The following is an 18,136-nucleotide window of genomic DNA, read 5'->3' on the forward strand; positions in this document are numbered from 1 at the left end:
TGAACTGAATTGAGTGAAGCTAAGCTGAACTGATCTGAACTAAAATTAAGTTGAAGATAACAGGCCCTAAGTTAGTGGAATAATAGCCAAATAATATATTTTTTTTCTAAATTTATTTTTTCATGCTCATGGAATATAGCTTATATAGGAGATAGTGGGTCACATATTCCATTAACTAGTTGGGATCCTACTTTTTAACCAAATTTGTTGGGTATTTTCTTCTCATTTAATACTAAATCACCCTTAGATGCATCCATCTCTATCTGCACCCAGATTTATATATAAAAGATGTTGTAATCTTTTAATTAAGCAAGTAAAATAAAAGCATTTTTCTTCATATTATATTAGTACTCTATGGCCGGGCTTTCTTTGTTCTAAATTTCCCAATAACTTGTATAATAAGTTGGGAATATGAAAAAAAATAAATAAAAATAAAAGATATGTTACCTTATAAATGAATGAAGAATAAGTGTTAATGTTATAAACAGTTGTGATACTCTATGTGTTTGGCTAGGGGTGAAAGTTCGGTTTGCGGTTTGGATTATAGCCAATACCAAATCCAATCCAAATTAATTCGGTTTCGGAAATCTCAATCCAAATCCAAACCGATTTAAGATTCAATCCAATACAAATCAAACCGAATTAATTCGGTTTTTCTAATTAGAATCCAATCCAAATCGAAATTTGTTCCCTTCTTTTGCAACATTCAAATCCGAAACCTGAACTCCACCCAGAAAATTCCTGCAATCATTTCTTGTTAACAACATTAGTTGTGAGAGAGTAAGATATTGTGAAAGGAAAATTGAAAATTATGTTTTTTTTGTAAAGTTTATATATGAAAGGGGAAAGTGGTTGGATACTTTGAAAAAAAATGGGCTTAACGTAATCGGTCAAAATTCGGTTTAATTTGATTGATGACTAAACACAAACACTTTAATTTGATTCAACTAGCTTTAACTTAACGAGGATCAAGATAAGAGATGGAAGCCTCGTTTACAGATGCTTCATTTGATTTGTCTTTTTGACTACTAGAACTACTTGAGGGTTGATACATGTCACTAAAGATAATGAATGCAGGTCTCGATGGCTCAGCAATAGACGACACTATGTTGCTATTTAGCATGAATACAACAGTAGACATATTAGGCCTGCTCGTTGGATTTTCTTGAACGCATAACAGCGCGATTTTGATGCACTTTAAGATTTGAGTCATTTCCCTCTGTAGTTGCGGAAGTGATTGATCCACCGCTTCTACGGCCTTACCTTCAACCCATTTCCTCCATGCCTGAAATCCAAAAACAAACTAATTAGTTCCATTTTCAATTCCCCTCTTTTAATTATTATCTTTTAATTCCTTGAAAATTTTATAGTGGTCGATTGAAATATATATGACTAGCATAATGTTTTAATGAAACAAAAAACTTGGAAACATATTACGGAGTATTACTTACAAAGCTCGGCAGACTTTCTCCTCTTCCCCCATCTGAAAACTCAGAGATCAGTTTACCACTTATGATTTCCAGGAGTAAAACGCCAAAGCTGAACACATCAGACTTGACAGAAAAATGCCCCAGTTTCACATATTCCGGAGGCATATATCCACTGCAAATTGTAGCGCGTATGAGTATTAGCATATATATTGTGGTTCCGAATATTGTGTAATAGCTGCAATTATTAGAACAGGACACTTACTAGGTACCCAGAACTGTGGTACTATCTCCCCTAGTTTGGTCTGCATGAACAACGCTAGCCTTGCTGAAATTTGAAATCTTGGGGTTCATTGCTAAATCTAAGAGTATATTGCTGGGTTTCAAATCTCGATGGATCACTGTTACTTGAGAATCTTCATGTAGGTAAAGCAAACCTCGAGCAATTCCTAGAATTATTTTGTACCGTGTTTCCCAATTTAAGTGTGCGCGCTTAACAGAATCTGCATTCAATATATATATATATATATATATGCTTAAGATTCACGTACATACATTTCAAGCTCTTGATGTTGTAAACATGAAGCCTTACCACATAAGAACCAATCAAGACTCTCATTAGGCAGATACTCATAAATTAAAAACCTTGAATCCTTTTCTATGCAGAATCCTAAGAGTTTTACTAGATTTCTGTGCTGAAGATCGGCCAACAACCAAACCTCATTGTTGAATTCAAGTTCACTATGCCTGCCATTTATGGTGAGCTGCTTGACTGCTATTTCTTGCTCGTTATTGGGAAGCTTACCCTATATATAATGCAAGGAACGAACAATGTTGAAATCAATTTAGAGTAAGAAGATTATTCGAATTTACTATTTTCTCGGTTTGTCCATGATGAACTCTCTAAAAAATTAACATTACATTAATTGTATGCATTGCATAAGACAAAGCTAGCAATGATATCAGTACTCGTACCTTATATACTTTCGTAGGACTGCCTTTCCCAAGCCTTTTAGCATTAGAGAAGCTATCTGTTGCATCTTGTATTGTGATATAATCGAATTGCAAGGAGTCAACACATGTTATCTGTACATTGTCTTGAAGGGGAAAGTGGAAAAATATACAACAGTTTAGAATTTATTTCAAGTAAGGTAAAAATTGTTGATATAATTTGCTACTCCTCTGTTTTAATAGCAAATTATATCAACAAATTTTGAAGTGTTGATTTTGATTGACAAAGTATTGTAGTTGTACTTACTCCTAACTTGTTTATGTATCCTTTTTTTTCTTTTTCCCGAGAGCCACAATCCAAGTGCAGCTAAAGGAATAAGGAGGACAACAACAATGACAATCCATTTTTTGTGACTGTTCCATCCTTTTCCTGAATGACAGATAGTAATCAAGCAGAAAAAAACAACATATTTAAATTTAAGTATGACACATCATATAATAGAATTAATGTTCAATGTAATGCCACGCGTTCCCAACACATGATAATGAAGATATGCGCTTAAGGGTGAACAATTAATCAATAGAATTTGGCATAAACTATCTATATAAATTAGATCTTTTACCAAAATAGTCAGAGAAATGTAGAACACACGAAACAACGAAAATTGTTGCTATTGTGATGTGAATATATGCTATTATTCAAGAATTAATGAGCAAAAAATAAAAAATAAAAAAACTTCACCTGGCTTACTTTGGGAATGATTTGAAGGTGAAGCAGATGGGGATAAAATTGGCAATTGTGAATTACTAGACATGTACATAAATCGATAGTTCTCAAACTGAAGACTGCATGACGGTCCATATATTCCTGCTCCAGTTACATTGCTAAAGTATGGCTCTAATTGTCTAATCCCCACTTGCAGGCAATCAGAACAATCTGAATTGGATAAATCAGGATTGCACTGCATTAATCCATACACTGAGAGAGAAGCAGTAACATTTTCAAATCCAATTGCAAATTTATTACGGGAATCCCTTGCAGACACGACGTTTTTTAGTCCATCAAACAAAATCGAAAGCTTATACCTGAACTTTTCTACATCAGAGGCAGGTATCTTGAATTTATACCTCAAGCTTGTACAGTTGGGGCTGAGCTCTTTGATTCCAAAAATAGGCCTATTTGCATACCGTACCATACAATTACTATAGTGATACCCAATGGCTTCCTTTTGTGTGGAACAATCCTCTGGGAGCCTCTTGGTGGAGTCAGCTATGCAGTCTTGACAGTCAGAAACTGAAAGATCTCCCCTGCATACCGCGATTCCATAAACTTGTTCGGTAATCACCACGAAAATTTGTAGAATCGTTTTCAATTTGGTGGTATATATGTAGACAGAAGTGTGTTAAGGTTATTACGGTAGGCACTTGTGCTTGTATAATTGCCGGCGGAATCCATACACTTAATACAGGTGAATGGAGACTGAGCCGCGATGGAAGTAAGTTGTGTAAAGAAAACTAAACAGAGCAACAAGGACAGACTTGAAGGCTTCATTTTTGTTCCTGGTTTAATACTAATGATATAAATCATGAAATTAGCGGTATAACACTTGTATAGTTGTATTGCATATACTTTCGGAAGAATACGTACAAAACATTGATTGAGTGAGGTTTTGCAGTCGTTTTCAATTATTCAGATTTGATTTGACTTCAAATTCCTGTGATATGATTTGTCATCGCATTTTATAAAATTTTAAGATTTTCCAAATTAAAATGGTGTTTCCATGTCATTTAAAATTTAGACTTTTCATTTTGGTCCATGTGTTTTCTTGACTCTCAATCACAAATTAAAATGTTGATCAGAGAAGATTCTATCATCAGAAGCTTCTAATATTCTGTTCTGGAATGTTCTACTGTACAGCTTAGCATTAGATATTTATTGCTTCTTGTCCTAGCTGGGCAGAGTTAGTTAGAATATGTAACTAACTATGTACGAGTATATCTTTTAGATGTATTTTTCTTCAGTTTTTCCCATAATAAAATTTCCCAAAATTAATCTTACTTACTTTTCTCTCAATTTTTCTTCTGATTCTAGCTTAACAGAATCAGTTTCATATTTAACAAGTTGCAGGATCAAATAAGTAAAATTCATGTGAATAGAACACATTGTTATTCAACTATCCAAAGATCTTACTTAAAGTTGTGCTAAAAGACTAACAAATTTACTTGAAGTTGGCCGACTCATGGAAATTTAAGTTCATCTTTGCAACACTTGAATGATTGACCATGAATTATTGCATCACCAATCGTGGACTTGTGGTTCAATTTATATATGATCTTGATTATACAAGTGTTTACGAGATAATAACTGAACCAATAATTAAATTTCTCTATCATTCTAATCTAAAATTTTATCCAACAAGAGATATCAAATAAACCGTGAATCTGTGATCTTCACAAACAATCTGTTTAACGTGCATGGAGATCAGTAATCGAATCATCATTTGTAGACAAACTCACTAATTGTCTTTCCTTATTATTATCAGAGTTAGTGTCCATAGTGGCATTAACACTAATTATTAATGAATCAGCTCTCTTTTGTGCTTCGACATAAGAGAGATCATGTATACAAGCTACAAATGGCGAAATTATTAAGGTGAATGTGTATTATAAGAATGTTATAACAACCGTGTTTGTTGAGTTCATACTTAAAGAAAACTCGAAAAAGAAAAAATTTATGAGAAGAAACTAATGATGAGAGAATCTGGAAAACTTTCTTTTGGTATGGTTGGTACTTGTTAATTGTAAGATTTTTAAATTCAAATATACTAAAATTAATACAACCATGTTGCCAAATTGTTACTCAGAATAATGGTACATTAAGCCAAATTTGGTTTCCCACTTGATAAAGCAGCAGCCCTTGTCCTACTAGGGACTAGTCACAGGTAGCACACATTGTTAGAAAGGACTACATTATTAGTCAATTGTAGAGTCTATTGTGAAATTTTGGGGCTACCTTCCTAGAACGAACAAGCAGCCTATGGGTGTTAATTATTGGTGGTTTTTAGAGAGAGGTGGAGCAAACAATTATGTCTTTTTTTTTTTTTTTTTTTTTTTTTTTTTTTTTTTTTTTTTTTGTGTGTGTGTGTGTGTTTGAGAAAACTATGATGTTGAATTGTAATTATCACCATTTTTTTTTGGTGGCGCTTTTGCAAGTTTTTAGCTTAGTCAAGTTATTAACTTCAATTCCAAATTAATAAAGTGTTGTACTCAAAGTCAAAAAATTCTGAGATTTCCAGGCACCGGAAAAGTCCGTCGAAAATTTCCAACGAAATAGTAAAATCCGTCGGAAACTTCTAAATGGAATTTCGTCGGAAAGTTCTTTTAAGCAATTAACAAAAACGCCGCGCCACCTCCACTACCCCCATCAAACCACCACCAGCCCCTCCACCCCATCAGACAACCACCATCCCCTACACTACCCACCATCAGACCACCACCTCCACTAACCCCACCAGACCACCACCAACCCCTAACCCTAACCCTAATCCGCCACCACCACCAGCCCCCACCTAATTTAAACCCCACCCACCCAAAACCCAAATCTACCCACCACCACCATGACACTGCAATCCAAAAAAACAACAAACAAATCTGACCACAACCAAGATTTACCCACCATAAATTCGACGACCCAACCCTAAAATCGGAACTCCAACAACTACCACCATAAATTTTCAAAAAAAAAAATCCCAAAAAACAATTAACAAAATAAAATCAAAATTAAGAAAAAAAAACAAGAGATACATACCTTAATTTCACCGAACAAAACCATAAATAAGGTTTATTAGGCGAAATTCGACCATGAAAACTCTAGAGCTAGAGTTTTCACGTTCCAATTTCACCTAAAAACCTTTGTTTTGACCATGAGACTTTGAATTCCGTCGTTTCTCTAAGCTTTTTAGGGTCAAACCAAGAAATCCCACCACCCTAAGACAAAGAGAAGAGAGATAAAATGAAGAAGGTGAAATTAAGAGAGAGAAGGAGGCCGGAATTATGAGGGAGGAGGCCAAAGAAGGAGGGAAACGGAGAAAGAGAAGAGGAGGGTGGAGAAGAAGATGAACCCCGACAAAGAAGAAGGAAAAAGAGAAAGAGGGCAGAGAAGGAGAGAGACTTGAGGAGAGAGAAGGAGAAGAGGAGAGAGAAAGAAAAATAGGGCGAAGAAGGAGAAATAAAAGGAAGAGGTGGTTTAGGTTAAGAGGTTAAGGTAATTTTTTTATTAATTACTTTCCGACGGAAATTCCGTCGGATATTTAAGTTTCCGACCGAAAAATCCGTCGGAACTAACTAATATTCCGATCGATTTAAATTCCGTCGGAAATTTCCAACGGATTATTTAAAGGAAAAATTAACATAAATAATCCAAACTATTAACCCCTTTCTCATTTTAATCTCAACTAATGTTTAAATCAGAATAATCCCAACTATAAGGGTCCCTTCTCAAATTAGTCCCACTTACCTACAACCTGTAATACCGGTAAATTTTTTTTTTTAATCTTTTATAAGATAATAATTAACTTTTTATTTATTTAGTTTATTATTGTCACCCACCACCTACAACCCTCAACCTCAACCCAACCATAGCCACAACAAGCCAACCAGTAGTCCACCACCCCCAAATCTTGCAACCACCACGGACCCACCACCTCCTCACTGCCACAGTGCCAGAAAACCACCACCGTATACTACAATAACATCCCCATCCACCACCTCTGTATCATCCACCTCTCCCCTCCCTCAACCAGCGGCGCCCCTACCTCAACTACCTAAACCCACCTATGTCCCATTCGCTACCTCACCACACCATCAACTGCATCTCCTTCCCCTTCTGCGCATTTCATCTCCTCCTTGTTCAACCGCTCTGTTCCTCTCCCCTCTCTCAAATTGCCACTACTAAAATTCGGCCAATTGCGACCGTCTCTGATGGTCGCAGATTATAGTAAAACGGTCGCAATTAATAACTGTTGCCGTCGACGGTCGTAAGGTGGTGGTCGTTATTCACGTGGCCGCAGAAAATCATTATTCCGACCGTTTGAGGGTCGCAGATTTTTTTGCGACCGTTTTTATTATTTTCAACAACTGTTTAGAAAACGGTCGCAAAAATTAAAAATTGCGACTGGTTATATCAGCGGTTGCAATTTTTGGAATTAGCGACCGCCATAAGTCGTCGCTAAATTTTTTTTTTAAAAAAAAAAAAGAAAAAGAAAAATCGCTCTACTGTACTTCACATCCAGCCTCACCAACCACCGAAACCACCTTTACCCATCACCTCTACCAACCCAAACCACCTTTACCCACCACTTCTGCCCACCCTAACCATGAAAACCCACCGCCGCTCACCTGAAACCACCTAACCCACCACCACCACCACCGCCAACCCAAACCACCTTTACCCACCACAACTCCCCACCCTAACCAGTAAATCAATCGTCGCTCACCTGAAACCACCTCAACCCAACGCCGCTCACTCGAAACCACCTCAACACCGCTCACCCGAAACCACCTCAACCCAACGCCACCCACAAAATTATAAAAAAATTAAGAAAATTACCCACAAAATCAGAAATAAAATTATACAATAATTATACAAATTACAGAAAATTACCCACAAATCAGAAATAAAAGAATAATATAGATCTTTCAAAATTATAAACTAAAATTACAATAAAACAACACAAATCAGAAATAAAACAATAATATAGATCTTTCAGAATTAAAAACTAAAATACAATAAAACAATTATACATAATCAGAAATTAGAAACAATAAATCTAGATCAACAATATAACCTAAATTAATTATCAGATCTAGAAAACCTTGACTTCTCTAAGGCTCGTTCTTGTGACAGTGGAGGTCTTGTTACAGTGTGTGGTCGTGACGGTGGCAAGCAGCGTGGGGGGGGGGGGGAGAGAAATCACCGGAGAAGCTTCTAATTTGAGCCTAAGCTTGAATGAGCAGCGATTTTCGGCTTCTTATTCATCAATTCTCAAGTGCTTTATTTCATTTTTCGGCAGTGAAATTTAGAGAATTAGGAGATGAGGGTGAAAGAGGAGTGGCGTGAGAAGGATAGAGTGGAGATAAGGAAAATGGAGGAAGAGGGTCGGCTGAGAAGAGAGAGAGAGAGAGAGAGAGAGTCGCTATTAACAAAAAAATAGGGTTAGTTTGGGTTGGTAAGCTTGAGCCCCTTATATACCGTATTTTAAAAATTAGTAAATAAACAATTACGACCGCTAAAACGGTCTCAAATGTTATAATCTGCGACCACCTTATAAACGGTCGCAAATACTATAATATGCTACCGCCTTAAAAACGGTCGCAAATTGCGATTGTTTCTATAACGGTCGCAATATTCGCAATTTGCGACCATTTTTGGCGGTCGCAATAGAATTGTTTTTATTTATAGAATTATTTTTAACATGTATGTTATTTTAAAGAAATTTTTAAATACCCTTGAGATTGTTCGTTAAATAGCCTAAAAAAGGTCGCAAATATTATAATTTGCGTCCGTTTTAATGACGGTCGTAAAAAAACGGTCGCAATTTGACCGAAGTTTAGTAGTGTGCCTCCATTCTCTTTCCTATCTCCTTTTCCTGTTCAGCAGTCGTTGGTGTGATTGATGTCGGTAGTTGGTAGTGCTTGCTGGTGGTTCATGGGCGGGGTGGTAGAAATGATGGTTTCGGTGGATGGGCTTGGCTCGAAAGATTCTTTTGGTGGATGGGGATGGATGTTAAGGTGATTTTAGTGGAAAGACTAGGTTGGGTAGGTGGTGAGATCAGAACATTCAGAAGGTGGTGGTATGAATTTAGATTTAAGAGCATGTGTGTGTGTGTGTATTTTTATTTTTTTATTTTTGTAAAAAAAATTATAATAATGTGAATAATAAAACAAATAATATGTTGAAAAATGGATCAATTTACCTGATTAACAGGTTAACAAAAGTTTGAAACTAATTTGAGAAGGGACTCTTATAGTTGGGATTATTCTGAATTAAATAGTAGTTGGGATTAAAATAAGAAGGGAGCCAATAGTTTGGATTATTTTTGTTAATTTTTCCTTATCTTATTTCGTCGGAAATCTCCGACGAAATAAAAATCCGTTAGAAATTTCAATGTTTGCGACGGAAAAATGTGTCTATCGAAAATTGTCCGTCAGAAAACAACCTATTTCTAGTAGTGTAAACAAGTATCACTACAGACGAGGAAGGAATTATTAATTTACAATGAATGATGGAAATAAGGTTGTTCAAAGTGCGGTTTAGAACACACAAAACCGCAAAGGTTTGGTGCGGTTTGCGAATTGAAAAGTGCGGTGCAGTTTTTTTTGGTTTGGTGCGGTTTCTAGAAAAAATTAGACCAAACCGCAATTTGATGTCATTTGCTATATAAAAGAGCGAAAAAGTATGAGCTAATCTATGACTAATAGCTAATTAAAGGTTAGAGAAAAAGAGTTTAATAGTTGAATTTTTTAATTAATAATCTCAAAATAAAATAAAAGTTTTGCTTTTAAAAAATAATTATAATTTTAAAAAATTATGGTTAAATTGCAAACCGCACCACACTAAACTGAGTTTTGCGGTGCGGTTTGGTTAGAAGTGCGATTTTTCAAAAATACAAACTGTAATTTTGCGGTTTGCTGCATTGATTGGGATCCAATTCAAATCGCACCGCGAAGACGCTAGATGAAAATTAAAAGCTTTCATTACCATTACTATGGAGTACCAAAAAGCGGGTGAATACCGACAGTTTTGTAGCAATGACCATATAAAACTAACAGTTTAGATAACCGTCACAAATTAACTACGGTCTTAAAATTGCACCGAAATCCAAACCATCGTTAAATGCTGTACCAACACTTTTTCTCTCATCGCTCATTCCTTCTTTTTGAAAAAAAAACCCTAACCTCTGTCCTTTCTCCTCTCTTTTAAACCCTTACCTCCGTTGTAGATTTTTAAAGGAGCTTCCATCGTATTTTACCGATGGAAATAAGCCTGAACCAACTTATTTCCCTCTAAGGAATAAGTTTTCAATTTTCTTCGAAAGATAAGGTTTTTTTCGATATCTTTCAAAAGACGAAATTCCTCCACCTCGTTCAAAAACCAAGTGTTCTTTGAGCTTGGTATAGTCTTAAGTTATGCGAAACTATATTTGGTAAGGTTTGCTCATATTCAAGTTACGAATAGGTATCCCAATAATATTATTTTCATCCTAGAATTACGAAATGATGATAAATCTACTTATAAAGCCTCTGAGACAACAATTCAGAATATGCCGAATTGTTATGTCTGTACATACACTACCTCCATTTCACTATGAGCAGCAATTGAAATATTTTTTGTCTCAAAAAAATATTCAAATGTTGTACCCTTAGCTTGTTTAATTTTGTTAAATATGTTTATGTTGTCGTTAATTAATAATTGTAGATTTTATATGACATTAATTAATGAAAATTAGTGTCATATGAGACAATTTTCTTTTTTAAAAAAAAAAACAATAATTTATCTAATTTTCTTTAAGTTAGTCTTGATTTTTTTTTTTTTAATTTCATGTTATTAATATTGGGTCTTAAATAGAGGTGTCAAACCAATGTGTGGGTCGGGTTCTTAACGTATGAAAGTTCAGTTAACGTATGTTACATTGTTACGTTGAAGTTACGTTGTAGAATATGTGATTGATCATTGTTAATGCTGTTATAAATTTATTCAATTCGACAAAGATATGACCAACTAATTCAGTAGCGAGTTAACTTGTACGTGTTGGCTGGAGTTGACGGTGGAGGAGAGTGTGGAAATTTTTGTGCGTGGGAGACTAAGCAAAATGATGAATTATTACTATTATTATGAATTTATGGTTAAAGATTTACTTCTACAAGCGTATAACTTGGATGTTAGATGACTATTCCAATAAATTTGGAATTCAATTTTGTTTGTTAGTGCCCAAAATTAGTGGACTGAAGTTGTTACTTTTTAGTGCCTTGGTGACATAGAGGTGTCTAAATCACATCCAACTTGACTCGATTTGAATTTGACCCGAAAAATATCCAACTCTAATTTTGACTTGCATGGACACAATAAATGATCAAGCCTCAAGTTTGTCTAATTTTGACTTGCATGGACACAATAAATGATCAAGCCTCAAGTTTATCTAAATTTGACTTGCATGGACACAATATCCAACTAATTCAGTAACGAGTTAACTTGTACGTTGTAGAATCTATTGTCATTGTGCACAAAGTTGAAGTTGTCTAAGCTAGGGTGAGAAAATTGCCAAAAGGGAAATGGGGATCAATTCATCGTTAAGTTTGAGTTGCACATATTTTAACCATAAACCATATTTGAAAAATTGTTTAGTTCTTTAATAATAAACTACATTCTTCTTAATTAGATCAGATGATTGCTTGTTTAGTTGAGTTGATTAACATGGTATGATTTCAAATACCGATTTTAGTTATTTAAATTTGTATTTAATTACTTATTGTTGAGCTAGTATATGATCAAAAGGTTATGATTTCAAATCTCATTCACCTCTCCTTAGTCTCATGTTGCATCTACACTTTATGCCCAACAACCTCTCATGTGAAAGATCATGATATAGTAGAAAACATATTTTTGAAATTCAGCAATCAACATAGGCTTTTTGTTGAAATTTTAATTGAAATATGTTTATTAATCTATGTTCGCTTTTGTTTTGATTAGGCAAGCTTGCTTCAGGTTAGTACGCAGTAGGTTTCAATACATCTTTCGAAATAAAAAAGATCGAGCTACTATTTTTCAAGCGAAAATCCGATTATATTTGACCAATGATCACCATTCACCTCTTACCATACTTTAAAGTTTACAAAGTTTTGATGAAATTAGCCAAGTATTATCAGGTTCAAGCTATTAATTGTGCAGCATCGCCACTTTCTCCGAGTCCGGAAGGCCATCTTCAAGTCTTGAAGGCCATTTGTCCCGTCATGGAAGCTTTTATGCGATGGTGGATGAATGTAGCGCAAAAGGAGAACCTCCCATGGGTTATTCATTCTCAACTGGCCTTCTTAGTAGATCCCACGCCAATCCTCCCTCAATTGAGGACCATCTTTACTTTGACCTTGGAGCCAATCAAACTATCAATGGTAAGCACAACGAATTCTCTAATCATCATTCAGATCCAAAGAGAGGCGATGCAACTACACATAAGGCGAATTGCGTGAAGAATGTCGATTCAGGGGACTTTTTAATGGAGGTGGTGTTCAAAATATCAAACACCCACATGTTCAGCACCAACCACAACAAGTTTCTACACCTTGGCCCCCAAACCAGCCAACGCCTGTAGAGGGAATTCCTCCAAACCGGACCTCTTCCTGAGCCCATGATCATAGTGGTGTGGAACGCTCGAGGGATAGCGCGTGGAACCTTCATCCCCCACGCAGAGCATATCATTGCTGAGCATAAACCTGACTTGTTGTTCATATCTGAAATCAAGACCTCCAAAGCCCGTACGGAACATATTATCAAACCTCTCCCTTTCGACAAGTATTTCTTAGCCGAACCTGAGGGGCTGTCTGGTGATATATTGGTTCTCAGGAACTCTGTCTCATTTAATTTCAAATCAGTGGGCAGGGATCTTCATGCGGTCCATGGTGTGGTAAAGGTATCTGACTTCTCCTTCTTCATTTCCGCAATATATGCTAGTACAAAATTTAAATCTAGATGTGATTCTTGGGCTGATCTGATTAATATTAGTGGTCATTTTCACTTACCTTGGCTAGTAATTGGTGATTTTAATGAGGTTTCTTCTCAAGATGAAAAATTAGAAGGTAAACCTGTTAAAACTAGGAGGATAAACAAATATGTTGAATGCATGTCTACTTGTGGTTTAGTTGATGCTGGTTTTTGTGGAAACAAGTTTAATTGGTCTAACAAAAGAAGAATCAGACCTATTATGTAAAGGCTAGATAGAGCTTGGATAAACTCTAAGTGGATCCAAGCTTTCCCCCAAACCTCTGTCCTCCACCTTCCTAGGGAAAGTTCAGACCACTGTCCTATCCTTCTCTCCACTGATCCCATTATGAACCCCACATCTGTCCCCAAGCTGTTCAAAATGGAATCTTTGTGGTACTTTCACCCTGGCTTCTCTAACTTTGTGGATACTAAATGGACCAACCTCTCTGGCTCTCTCAGTGACAAACTTAATGCCATTACCTCTTCTATTCTGACTTGGACCAAAGAAAATGTTCCTAATTTTAGGAAAATGATTAGAAACACTCTTAGGAGGATAGAGGGTGTCCAAAAGGCCTTAGAGGATGAACCTAGCAACCAATTCCTGCACAATCTGGAAACTAATCTAAGTTCTACCCTAGCAAATGCTTACAAAGAAGAACAAGCTTTCTGGGCAATTAGGTCTAGGATAACTTTGTTGAATGAGGGTGATAGGAATACTAGTTTCTTTCATAAGTCTTTCCTTATCAAGAGAAAAACCAATAAGATCCAAAACCTCAAAAACCAAGTAGGGGAGGAAGTCCCTAACCACCTCTTGTATGACCATGTGTCTTCCTTCTTCACCTCCCTATTTACCAGTCAGGGTTGCTTCATACCAGATGACCAACCCCCTGCCCCCACCTAAGCATTGCCCTGCCCCCCTCTATTGGAGAGGTCTACCAAGCTGTCTTCTCCATGGGCAAATTTAAAGCTCCTGGCCCTGATGGGTTCCACCCATTCTTTTTTCAACAGCATTAGGCCACCCTGTGGCCTGACCTCTTCTCTTTCTGCCACTCTTCTTTCACCAGCAAATCTCTCTCCCCCAAGGACAAATAACACTTGCATATCCCTCATCCCTAAAGTCCAAAACCCTGAATCCATCAAGCAGTTCAGCCCCATTAGTCTGTGCAACACCTCTTACAAAATTATCACAAAAATATTAGTGCATAGGATAAGGCCCCTCTTGAACTCCATCATCTCCCCAAATCAAAGCAACTTCCTGCCAAGGAAGGGTGTGAGAATAATTACATTGCAGCATATGAAATCCTTCATTCTATGAAGAAATAGTCTGGTCAAAAAGCATGGTTTACAATCAAGATTGACCTTGAGAAAGCCTATGACAGACTGGAGTGGGAGTTTATCCAATTTTGCCTTACTAGAACTGGATTTGATGAAGATTCAATACATCTTATCATGCATTGCATTACAAATCCTGTTTTCCAGGTTAAGGTCAATGGGATAAACTCACAAAATTTCAGTGCCTCTAGGGGAATAAGACAAGAGGACCCCTTATCCCCTTATATTTTCATAATCTGTATGAGTTATTTGTCCTTCCTAATTGAGTCACCATGTCAAAATGGTTCTTGGAAGCCCTACAGACTTAGGGAGCACAAAACTCCTATTTCCCACCTCATGTTTGCTAATGACTTGCTTTTATTTGGTGAGGCATCCCCTGCCACCTTAGCAAGTATGCAATCCACTTTATCCAACTTCTGGGATGTTTCTAATCAGTGTATGAACACTGCCAAAAGAAAACTTTACTTCTCCAAAAATGCATCTCCTTTCATTAGGGACCTCTTCACCTCCACCCTTAGCATTGCAGAGAGTGACGATTGATAGCATGATATTTTGTATGATTATAGAGTGGTTTTTAACGTTGAATATGTGAGGAATTGATGCCTTAGTTCATTATTCACTATATTTTTATGCAATTTTTGTGTATCCTATGCTTCACGGGTTGTTAGTATTTTTGTTGAGATTTTAGGTCCAAAGACGACCAATTGAAGCCTATGGATGATGAACCAAAATTAGAAACAAGAAGATGATGGAAAGAGGCCAAGGAAAAGGAGCCAAGTCAAGAAGAAAGAGAGATGTGCAGTGGAGAGGCCTCTCCATAGAGTGGCGCGACCTCTCCCTAGGAGCGGCCTCTCCAGGTCAGTGGAGAGGCCTCTCCACCCCGCTGCTGTAGCTACTGCCAGGCCAAACTTGGCAGTTTCAAGGATTTTCTGAGGAGAGGCCTCTCCAACTTTATGTCGCAGCCTCTCCACCTATTTGGAGAGGCCTCTCCACCTCGTTGCTGAACTTCCTGCCTCACTTGGCAGATTTGAAAGAAGAGATGAGGAGAGGCCTCTCCAACATAGGGGAGCGCCCTCTCCACCAGGAGCGGCCTCTCCACCTTTTTGGAGAGGCCTCTCCACCTTGCTACGGAATATTCTGCCCCGATCTCCCCTAGTTTGGAGCGGCCTCTCCAAGACATGGAGCGGCCTCTCCAGTCCTTAGGAGCGGCCTCTCCAGACCTTGGAGAGGCCTCTCCCGATAGGTTCTGCGAGCTTTCTATTGCGAAGTTTACTATGTAATTGGGGGTTATAAATAGCTTTTGGGGGCTCATTTGTATGGATATTCTTCCCTCTTAACTCCTTTAGACTTATTCTCTCAATTAGTTCAGAGTTTTCCTCTCCCTTAGTTTAGTTTCTCAAAACTCAATCATTTTGTAAGAATTATTGGAACTTTGTTCTATCAATTTCAACAACAATTATTCTCAACTTTGGAGCATCAATTAGTAACCTCTTTTTCTCTCCTTTGTTATTTAATTTTCTGATTTTATCTTTGATTAATCTTAGTTCTTGCTTAATCTTTGTTAATTGTTCTTGCATGTTCAACCATCCTTGTTTAATTTCTCTCCTAGTTTAATTGAATTCATGTTAACCCTAGATTTAATTGTTAGATTGTTTTTCACCATGATTTGTGAGTAGTTAATTAGCTAGGGGTTGGGTGAAGACCCAACCAAGCCATGGGTTGATTGATGTTTGTGCTTGCATGTTCATTTTGGGTTGATGATTGATTGTTAAGGGATTGGTTAATTGCATGTGTAATTGGTTGGCCACTTATTGCTCATGCATTCACTTCTATGCTAGCATTGAGAGATGGAGTCTAATTGTGAGCATATTCTTATGATTATGCTAAATTCATCTTGATTATGGTTCCTTGTTTGAATGATGTAGCAGTCTTAGTTGCAACAATTAGGTGAGAAATCCCAATTGTTTGTGCCTTAATGCTTTCTTGGACCGATTGAAAGACAAACCCGAGTTAGTAGTCTACTTCCCGTTATTAAGACTTGGTAAAGCGTGTTTTTTGGACGCTTTTTAGGGCTTTTTTCAACGCTAAAAAGCGTCGCAAAAATATTTCTCGACGTTTCTAAAAAGCGTCGAGAATTCATGAGTCGAGAATTTTGAAGGACACAAAAAAGCGTCAATAATATCGACGCTTTTATGTGTCCTAACTAATATATGAAGTGTCGGAAAATACTTATTTCGCGCATTATCCCAAATTTGTGTAGTTTTTTAGCGACGCTTTTACATGTCCACATACTCAAATTTAGTGACGCTTTTTGTTGTCTTGCGTTTATTCGTGTCAGCCTATGGTATGGCGGGAAACTCTTGAAATATGAAAATGTGCAAAATACGTAGACATTAAAAAGCGTCTAGAATTTTTTTTTAAGTTTTTTTTTTCTTTTATTAAATTATTACCATCATATACATACATTATAGTTATTTAAATTTATCATAAATTAAATTAATAACATTAAAATAAATAAATATTGTATATAACTAGATTTAAATATAAAAAAAAAACAATAATTAATCAACAATAATAAGAGTACGTAGTTAATTACCAAATTTATAAAAGAAAACATCAACACAATTAATTAATAAAAATTTAAAAAAAAAATGTCGCGTATTATAGTAGCTTGTCCTTAAATAAATACATTACTAATATAAAACTAAAAACCAAAATAGATAGATGATGGCCTTATAGACGATCCGATATAGTCGCTTGTTTTGATGCTCAAATGTCCCAACCTATTCTCTTGTTGCACCTACATTGCCTTTCTAATTTAAAAAAAAAATACAAAGTATATATTAGTACATTATTACACATTATAGGCTTAAGATTCAAGAATTCACATAGACATCGACTTGACATAAACATCACAATAACAAATGAAGCCGACTACGTCACACACGTACACTCCCCTTTGCACATAAATAATTATAACTTTGATTATTTCACAACAATTTGTTGTTGCTATTGTTCTAGCATATTTCAGATATACTTATATTTTACCCAAGATCCAAGGCTGTAGAATTGCCATTACAAGCATTCTGGAAATACAACTATAACCAACGCTGTAGAATTGCCATTACAAGCATTCTGATTATACACACACACACACAGAGAAGCTTTGAATTTCACACACACACACTCACACAAGCATTCTGAATTTCAGCTCTGATTTCAAATCTGATTTTCAGTTCTGAATTTCATATCTGAAATTCAGCTCTGAATTCAGTTCAGGAATTCATTTCTCCTCAAGCTCCTACAAGTCAAAACAATGGTAAGCAGAAATATACCAACACAGCAAGTTCAGACAGATTTAGTTCATAGTTCCAGACTTCAAAAATAGATGAGATCAAATGTCACAGCCAGGTTTCCATCATAGCAAACAAGTCAGGTACCATAAAAAAATTTCAACTTCAAGTAGACAAGTTCCTAAATCAAACAATGCCCCATTAGTAGGAGACAAGTTACTAGCAACCAGGATTGTATAGACAACCATAATAAGAGGGTAAATTTTGTTAAATCTCCTCCCAAAAAAAGGGAACAACATCATCAATAAACAAATGGCAGGTCAGAAAATGGCGTACTGTGCAAAAATATCCAACATGATTAATAATCCATTGATCCA

At 36.3% G+C, this 18,136-nt stretch overlaps 1 pseudogene; it reads right to left on the bottom strand.

The window, feature by feature from the left end:
- Window positions 1-883: 883 nt before the first annotated feature.
- On the bottom strand, window positions 884-3,935 carry LOC110693443 (annotated as a pseudogene).
- Window positions 3,936-18,136: the final 14,201 nt, after the last annotated feature.

The sequence above is a fragment of the Chenopodium quinoa genome, unplaced genomic scaffold (assembly GCF_001683475.1).
Source record: "Chenopodium quinoa cultivar QQ74 unplaced genomic scaffold, ASM168347v1, whole genome shotgun sequence".
In the NCBI taxonomy this organism is placed as follows: domain Eukaryota; kingdom Viridiplantae; phylum Streptophyta; class Magnoliopsida; order Caryophyllales; family Amaranthaceae; genus Chenopodium; species Chenopodium quinoa.